Source organism: Vulpes lagopus, chromosome X (assembly GCF_018345385.1).
Source record: "Vulpes lagopus strain Blue_001 chromosome X, ASM1834538v1, whole genome shotgun sequence".
NCBI classification, from domain to species: domain Eukaryota; kingdom Metazoa; phylum Chordata; class Mammalia; order Carnivora; family Canidae; genus Vulpes; species Vulpes lagopus.
The window spans coordinates 37,570,748-37,580,667 of NC_054848.1; positions in this window are offsets into that span (position 1 = coordinate 37,570,748).

Consider the following 9,920-nt stretch of genomic DNA (forward strand, 5'->3'; position numbering starts at 1 on the left):
CCCTTTCTACCCATTTTCCACAACAATATCCTTTTGGTGACCAATCTGTAAATACTACTTCTTAGATATTTCCCCAACATTCCCCATTTACCCTTCAGCTCTCAACCTTTCTCAGTATGGCAGTTATAACAACTTCGAAAAAGACTATTCTGCCCAAGAGTCATTCTCTTTCATGATTTTTCTCTTCTTTTTGTGTAACTTTGTAAAATGGAAAGTATCAGGCCTCTAGTGGCTCCCCATCGCCCTGGGGATTAGGTCCAAGCTCTCTTTCTCTTCTGATTCCTAAGACATGCTTAGGAGTTCTACAGAATTGGAAATCCTTATTCTTCACTCCTGTAAGTCCTTAGGCACCTCTTGGAGTAGCCTAGACCATAATGTGAACGGCGCCCCCTGGAATACATCACTGTACTCTGGGAATGGTGCCCTTGAGCTTATGCAAAAGTATGAAAATGCGTTTTACCTTCATGGTTCCCATTGCTTTTAACTCCTTAAATTATCTTCATTACGTATTCTCATTTTAGGTCGAATACCTTCTCTTGAAGTGTCTGTATTTACTCTGCCTTCCCTAGTCTAATTAGACTGGGCTGAGATAACATTTTTCTACTTCAAAACATTTACATCTTTATTTTTCAGAATTTACAACATTATTTCACAAATACCTTAAAACTTTTCAAGTCACCATCTCTCTAGTAACTTTTCAATTTGTTAGAATCCTAGTAATTCTGGGTGGCTTGCTTTAAAATTTGCATGCCTTTGTTTTATTGATATCTTGCTAGTTCTGGAATTTCCATCAGCAAATGAAATGTTTTTAACACAAAATAGAGCATGTAATGTATCCAATGAATTATTTATAGAATATACAACATGCATCCAGGAATAGCTTATATTATCCACAGTTTCAGTAAATACAGTAACCAAAAGACAAAGTACAAAATGGAGGGCAAAATCCCAGACTATCAGAGACTAGCTTTTATGTGTGATGAGCTAAGGTCAAGAGGCAGGGAGCAGGACCAAATCACAATTTTTGGGCTTCCAAGAAGAGGAGTAAACATAATGGTAAACAGGAAACTCAAGGAACACACATACACACACACACGAATGCACTATAAGTGTGCACATGGGCATGTAACTTTTTTAAAGGAGGGCTTCCGTCTTCTTCCTAGTAACTGATCAGAGATACAATTGCCTCCCCCTGGGATCCCTGGGTGGCTCAGTGGTTTAGCGCCTGCCTTCGGCCCAGGGCGTGATCCTGGAGTCCTGGGATCGAGTCCCACATCAGGCTCCCCGCTCGGAGCCTGCTTCTCCCTCTGTCTGGGTCTCTGCTTCTCTCTCTCTCTCTGTATCTCTCATGAATAAATAAAAAAAATCTTAAAAAAAAAACAATTGCCTCTCCCCAAAACACAAGCTTGTTTTCATGTAATTTCCACATAACATTTTTCCATTTCTACAGTTTTTTGTTTTGTTGTCTTTTTGTGGGTCTTGTTTTGTCTTTTTGGTGTGTGGTTTTTTGGGGGTTTTACCAAACTACTATTGACCTTGAAAGAGGTTCCATGGAGGTTCAGAGGAAGACAAGACTTAAGAACCATCTCTAGTGCTCTCTGCAGTCCTATTAGGTACTGCTACCTAATTCTTTATGTTTTTACTCTCCTCAACCTCTCTCAGGATACTGGCCTTTCCAGCTTCTTTCTTATAGAATATTTGTGTTTCAGATTACTTTTCTTAGGCAGAGCAGCTTCTATTTTCCTCTGGTTGAATTTCATTTTATTTCCCGCCCTGACTCTAACCTTCCCAAGTCCAACAGAATGATTTCTCAGTCCTCGCTGGTCAAGGCAACACCTCCCAATTTAGTGTCTCCTGTGCATTTCATTATCTCTCTGTTTACATGGCAAGATATCTCTTCAATTCAATAAGCTGCTGTTTGTCATTCCCTTTGTGTTAGTTTTTTCTCCCTGCCCTTTACATTCATTTTAGTCTCTATAACAGAATTTAATTAATTTTCAAGGACTATTTCTCAATGCAGTATCCATAACTGTGATTAGCAGGGAGCTGGACTGCGATGGCATTTGTCAAAGTTACAGACTCACAACTAACTCTGCTTCACTTTGACAGTTTTCCCCATCACTGATTGATAATAAGAGTGCTTATGAAAAACCTTGGCATTCTGGAACAATAAACGGAAAATCTTGATGAAAGGAAGTAAGACCACACAGTGCAAATTAAACCACAATGTGTAATTGGCCTCGTAGCCTCAAAATGAATACAGTAAAAATTCCACTCCCACCTTAGACTGAAATGAAACTAGACAGTAAATAGAAAGAAATATAAGAATAAAAGGTAAGGTAAATTAAGTGAACCAGTAAATCTCAGTATGGCCTACTGGTTTGCAAGATTACTTTAGTGTCTTCTTTTAAACTTATTATGGAAGTACAATTTGCATATAGAAAAACATACTGGCTCAGTGAACTTCCCCTACTTAATCTGCCCATGTAATTCACCCCAAGATCAAGAAACAGAATTTAACAACAAACCAGAAGCTTCTGCCTCACGATCTCTTTTAATCACCCCACCACCCAAGGGAAACCACTATGTTGACTTCTAATAATAAGATTAGCTGTGTCTGCCTAGGGATTTTATATAAATGTGATCATATGGTTATATATTTTGTGCTCTGGTTCCTTTCATGTAACATTTTATTTGTGCAATTCATCCATGCTGATGCATTGGGTTGTAAATTTTTCATTCTTATTACTGCACAGATTCAATTCAATCTTGTGAGTATATCACAGTTTATTTATTTATTTCCCTTGGGGCACCTGGGTGGCTCAGTCAGTTGAGCATCCTACTCTTGGTGTCAGCTCAGGTCATGCTCTCAGGGTCCTGAGATTAGCCAGGAGTAGGGTTCTGTGCTCAGCAGGGGGAGACTGCTTGAGATTCTCTTTTTCCCTCTGCCCTTCCCCCTGCTATCTCTCTTTCTCTCTCAAATTAGTAAAATAAATAAATCTTCATGTTTTCACATCCCTGCTAATGGGCACATGAGTACTTTCCATTGTTTGGTTATTCTTTTATATTTTCTAAGATTTTATTTATTTATTTGAGAGAGAGAACAGGAGCAGAGGGAGAGGGAGAAGAAGACTCCCTGCTGAGCAGGAAACCCAATGTGGGGCTTGATCCTGGGGCTCTGGGATCACAACCTGAGCTGAAGGCAGATGCTTAACCAATAGAGCTGCTCAGATGCCCCTAATCTATTTTTTTTAAGATTTATTTATTTATTTGAGAGAGACAACACGCAAGCAGATCAATGGGAAGAGGGAAAGAATCTCAAGCAGGCTCCATGCCCAGCACAGAATCTGACCCAGGGCTCAATCTCATGACCCTGAGATCATGTCCTGAGCCAAAATCAAGAGTCAGACACTCAGCAGACTGAGTCACCCAGGTGCCCCTTTAGCTATTCTCTTTTTTTTTAAGATTTTTATTTTATTTATTCATTCATGAGAGAGAGAGAGAATGGCAGAGACACAGGCAGAGGGAGAAGCAGGCTCTATGCAGGGAGCCCGATGTGGGACTCGATCCTGGGTCTCCAGGATCATGCCCTGGGCCAAAGGCCACACTAAACCACTGAGCCACCTGGGCCGCCCCCCTTTAGCTATTCTTAATAGTGGTGCTATGAGAATCCCAGAATAGGCCTTTGATAAATATATGTGTGCATTTTTGTTGGGTATAGAAATAAGAGTTGAATTACTGGTTTATAGGATTTATGTATGTTTTGTTTTATAAAAAATAGCAAAAAAAAATTCCAACATAATTTTATCAATGTACTCACATCAGCAATGTAGTGTCTTATTTACATATCTTTTTATTACTCTCCTCACTTTACCAATTTTTTAAAGAAAAGCAAGCATGACATTCAATCCTGTTCTTTAACCAATAGATCCAATGACAGTCATAAAAAGCAGATGGAAACTTTCTGTCTATATAATTCTCTTCTGCTCTTCAAGGGAATAAGAGTCGATTCTTTAGGTTGCAAAGTGAAATGTGACAGGATCCTTCATGCAACAGGTGCTCAGAAATATTTGTTCAATCAATGAAGTCAGAAGAGAACAATCAAGATTATTCATTTTATGACTCCATGGTTAACATTTATTTAAATATACAGATAAGTCTAATTAAAACCACATATGAGTTAATAATTACATATACTTTTGTTACTTTTTTTTCTTCGTTTTTTAAAGGCCTAACATTTGCCGGGAAGGCAAGAGGTGATGATAGTGCAATAGATTTGTTAATACAGTCAGAGAAGGAAAAGATCCAGACTAAAAGTGACTAATTTGATGTTGATATCACTGTTGACAATAAAATAATACTATGACAAATAGTTTTTAAAAGGTGACCAGTGGGTCAATGTGAGTCTCTGCAGGACAAGTCGGTGCCACATTCAATTTTTTGTTCCCTGTAGGGCTCCCTGCTAGTAGATACAATGTCATTATTTGCAAAATGAATGAAAAATCAAACCCAACAAAACAAACACCCAGGAAACTCTCAGCCATGTATTGCATCTAATTAGTTCCTTTATTTAAAGTACCCAGAGTGACTGTCATGGGAACGAACAGAACAGCATGTCCAGAGAAAAAAACAGGAGTTGAGAACAGAGATGATTATATGATGAGAAGAAAACCTGTCTGCATGGTGTGTTTTGGGTAATAGTTCACTTTTAACCCTTCAAGTCCTGCCATTCCCAAAATAGTTCCCTGGGCATTGACAATTAAACCAAATGGAATATTTTGATTTCTAATCATTTCTTCTGTGAGAAATTAGGGACTTTTATACACTGGGGCACCCAGTCTTATTTTTAAATGTTTTTCGAGAGCTTGTTATTTCTTCTGAGTATTGTTCTGAAGATCTAGATTAAGTTATGCTAAATTATGCTAAATTCAGCTAAATTTTAAAATAGTTCAATAACTAGGACATTTTGCTAAATTCTAATCTCAGAGAATAGATCTGTACTTTTTACTTTCTGATGATAACCGATATCCAATTCCCTTTAAGGAAGAAACTGTTGCCCTACTGTTTCAACTCAATGGTCCAGGTAAAATAATAGTTGCAGGAAATTTAGACACTCTGCATGGGCTGTGACAATAAGCAAGAAAAAAGATGAAATGCTAACATTCCCTCTTCAATTTACCTTTAATGCCTTCAAAGCAGAAATGGACATTTTTACATTTGAGTGCTAGGATTTGCTTTAGAATCTACTACACTTTGCTACTTAGCCATCGAGAAGATATGGGTCTGGGGAAGGGGAGGTGTTCTTTTCTTTTTCCTTCCTAAATTCAAAATGTACCTAAAATTTTCTGGATGCCAGATATGCTGATGAGTCATGAAATTAGCAAAATTCAGAGATGCAATTTAATGAGGGGATTCCAAATCAAACCTCTGCTCCAAGAAATACATGATTACGTTTCCTCAAAGGGAAATTACACAGCCAATTTCTAATTACAAAAGAATTCACCGACTAGTCAGTAGATTGACTAGAGCACTTGTTTTTCTTTTACCTTCCTGTCTTCTAACCTTGGGACATTTCCTTATTTCATATCAGCTCCAAAGAGTAAGAAGGAAAAGACAAGGAATATGCAGCTCTAATAAATTTTTCCTTATGCAGAATTATCAAACTAGGTTAGGAAGGTTAAGATATGTAGGAAAAGAAAAATATTGTCAATTTTAGTATAATTTTTCATATTATCTATGGGTTTTAAATATTCTTGGTATAATAAAGTGATCAATGAATGGTATGAGAAAATAACTCCGATTTTTGGAAATGTTTGAAATTGAATTACTTTGCAATTGTGATTTAGTTGGAGGAACTGGAACACCTCCATCCACAACTGTTTTGGGAAAAGGTTAATTCCTCTGTGCTGGCCAAGAGCTATTTCAGGGCTCAGCAATGGAGATTTTGTAATTTGGCCAATTAGGGATAAAGGTGTAAACCAGGGAGTGGATTGTACTGGAAACGATAAGGAGGACAATACAGAAAGAAGAAAATAAAGAGGAAATTGGTGGGGTTTACGCAAAACTTAGGTTTCCCAGGCTTCTGTTTCAGGAATCTTAGTTCCAGGCTCCATATTTACTGTGAAACCTTGAGAAAGGCACTTATTTTGTTAAGCCACGATTTTCTTGCCTTTCAAATAAGGATAATGTTTTTCATATATAATATATATCTTTTGTAATAAAGAAGAGAGGAAATGCACCTGGGTAGCTCAGTCAGTTGAGGGTCTGCCTTTGGCTCCCCGAATCTGGCTCCCCGAATCTGGCTCCCCACTCAGTGGGCAACCTGCTTCTCCCTCTCCCTTTGCTGCTCCTCTTGCTTGTGCTCTCTCACTCTTTCTCAAATAAATAAATAAAATCTTTTTTTTAATAAAAGGAGTTATTTATAAAAACTTTTTGAAATACTACTTTAGAATGTATAAATTGAACAAAGGTCCTTTCAGAGGATGAGTTACAATGCTCATTCTAGATTAGTTGAATTGTTCCATCTTGAGATTTCTGTAAGACCAGAGCAGGCATCCAGGTGAATTTGCATTTTGTAGCACTTTAAAGGAGAAATGTAAATGGAAAGTAGGGAGAGAAGAGGAAAGGTCTAACATATATTGAATATTTGCTAGGTACTAGGCACGTTACATTTATTATGCCATGTAATCCATCACCAACTCTGTGAAATGCCTAGTATTCTCCCTACTTCACAACAGAGTCTCAGAGGAGTTAAGAAATTTCTCCAGGTTCACAGGGCTAGTATGAGCATGAGACAAACCTTGAACAAGGATGCACTTGGCCTTACACCTAAGCTTACAGGCCCACCAGAGCATCTAAGTTGTCCACTGAAGAGTCCTTCAACAATGTCATAGGAGAAGAAAAAGCCCAAAGAATTCAGTTTGTTTTGAATTCAGTTTTCAAGAAGCCAACTACAAGTCCCAAGGGTAATAGAAGCCTTGTGGGTTTTTTATCTTTAAAATTGGAGTAAATGTTGCAAACTACTCCATAATCTTTTTGTTTAAAATAGCAAATAATGTCTTTAATTATTCTCCATTAACTAAAACTAAGATTCCAAAACAACGAGTTCTATTTATTTCAGGATTTTTTAGATGTCCCTTGCTAAGTTGTCAGGTACCCACCAAAGATGGTCTGCTCAAGGATTAGTACTCTGAAAAAAGAGGGAAATAAGGATATTTCCAGTGTTTACAGGCTGCAGATTTTCAACCTAATGCCTAGACTTTGTCTTAGAATAGTGTTTTTATTATTATTATTATCATCATCATCATTATTTAGTGTCACATGGAAGATTTTTGGAGTCTGAAACTGTATCCACTAAAAATGTATTTTCTTCATTTTCTCATATGTGCAAAAGCCTAAACAGCTTGGGATCTGTTTGTATTTTAGGGTCAAGGAGCAGGTTAGCTTAGAGAGAGCACTCTGGATTTTGTAGTAAAACTGATTTATTTCAAAACCCCTCTCTGCCACTAATTAATTTGAATCTCAGTTTCTATGGCTGAACTAACATGAAGGGTTATTGTGATAATCACTTGCTAATTATGTAAAATGCCTGGTATTCAATCAGCAATGAATAGATGGAGAACATTTTAATTTTAATTCCATTTTGCTGTTTTGGAGGAGAATTATACCTAATACTAATGGTCTTACAATTTTCATGCCTCTATGCAAGGAAATATTCTACATTGTGGACAATTGCAAGACAGCTAACACTCTTGAAAGAATAAATTAGCAGTATTCTCAAAGTTTGTTCAATCCAGTCTACACATCTGATTTTTTAAAAGATTTTATTTATTCATGAGAGACACAGAAAGAGGCAGAGACACAAAGGGAGAAGCAGGCTCCCTGCGGGGAGCCCTATGTGGGACTCAATCCCCAGACCCCAGGAACACCCTCCCACCCCCCAGCTGAAGGCAGATGCTCAACCTGTCAACCACTGAGCCACTCAGGCATATACATATAAGTAAGTATATGTATACATGCTAAGTATGTCTAAGTATACATATAGCTTTTGTTTCTCTGTTTTAAATATGATTCCACTGTTTTACAACTTCTAATGTTGCAGAGAAGTCAAAAGTTATCCTTATTTCATATACTTTGTAGGTGATCTAGTTGGGGTTTTTTTCTGTACTAATTTAGGATCCTCTTCTTTATTTCTAGACTCCTGAGGTTCCAAATAAAATACACTGCAATAGACCTTTTTTTTTTTCATTCATCATGCTGGGCTCTTGTGGGGCTCTTGCAGTTTAGAGACTCAATTCTGGGTAATGTTCTTGCATGATTTCTTATGTAACGCAGGAAAAAATTATTCTGGGAAGAAAATGATCACTTTCAGAAGCCCTTATTTGCCTGTTCTACTTTTTACTTTGTAAAAAATCTTTTGTCTTTATTGTAAACAATTTCATTTTTTAATTTCAATTTCTAGGATATTTCAATGACTGATTATTCCAATCTTTCAATCAAATTTCTTATTTTTAATCATATTTTCACTTCCAAGGACTCATTCTTTTAATTTTTATTTTTTGAAGTAGGCTCCACACCCAACATGAGGATTGAAGTCACAGCCCTGAGATCAAGTCACATGCTCTACCAACTGAGCGAACCAGGCACCTCTCCAGAAACTTATTCTTAATCCATGATGATACAAGTTAAGTTCTTCTGTTCTCTGCATTATCTCAATTTCTTTGGTCTCTTTTGCTGTGCCCATATCATCCTCCAAACATTTGGTGATTCTAGGTAGCCCATTCATATTTAAAGCTGAGATAACAAAAAGCTGATCAGAAGTTCTTTTCTCCATGGGTAGGCTTTGTCTGCCAATGGAATTCACAATTACATAATCAAATGGCCAAACAAATGTTTCACTGAATACCCTGCAGATGTCAGTATTTGTGGATCTTCTCTATAGAGAAGTTCAGTCTTAGCAAATAATCTTTGAATCGCTGCCAGGGGAGTCTGAGGCTGGTGGTCTTCATTCTGGTGATGGGAGGATTGGAGTTTCACCTTCACTATGCAGTCTTTCACTCAATCCCTTTTATGATCTCTCCAAAGTGCAATAATGTTTTCCAGTGCCCATAGATCTCACAGGCCTTACCAGGTGCTCCTTCTCCAAAAAGCAGCTGGCTTTATGTAGGGTGCAATGGACTGCTAAAGCTTCAATTATAGCACCAGCTGAGGGAAAACACCTCGGCACCTCTCAATTTATGGTGCTCTCTCCCTCATATTTGAATGAGTCCAGAAACCAATGGGCATAAATATGCATGACCCCTCTAACTAACTATTGTATCTAATAACTGGAATTATTATTGTTCCAATTACTACAAACTTGAGTTCAGTGAAAGTGGATATCCTGGCAGCCAAAAGAGAAACCCCTGCATCAGAGAAGAGAGGTACAGTCCCAGGTGTGGAAGCTGAGACTAATACCAGGCCATTTGGGGCTTCTTGTGCCACTGAACCAACAGCCATGGAAGAGGATCACTGTACTGGGTAAGTGATTTATTCTGATTACCAGGGAGAAATTTGGCTGTTACTACACAATAAAGGCTAAAAGGACCATCCATGTTGAAACTTGGGGCATTCACTATGGCACATTTTAGCTGTCCATACTCAATAGTCCTGATCCATGAAAGATTGCATCATGGCAGTAAAAATCAGACATCAAAGACTCAAATCCTTTAGGGATAAAATTTTGAGTAACTCCCAGGAAAGATTACCATCCAGCTGACACACCAGCAAAGGAGAAGACCACATGTAATGTGTTGTAGAAGAAGGAAGCTATGATAATCAACCTAGCCCGCATAACCATCTACAGAAGTGGAATCGAATACAGCTATGTTTTGTGTAACTAATCTCTTTTGCCACACTATATTATGTGAAATCTGGAATTA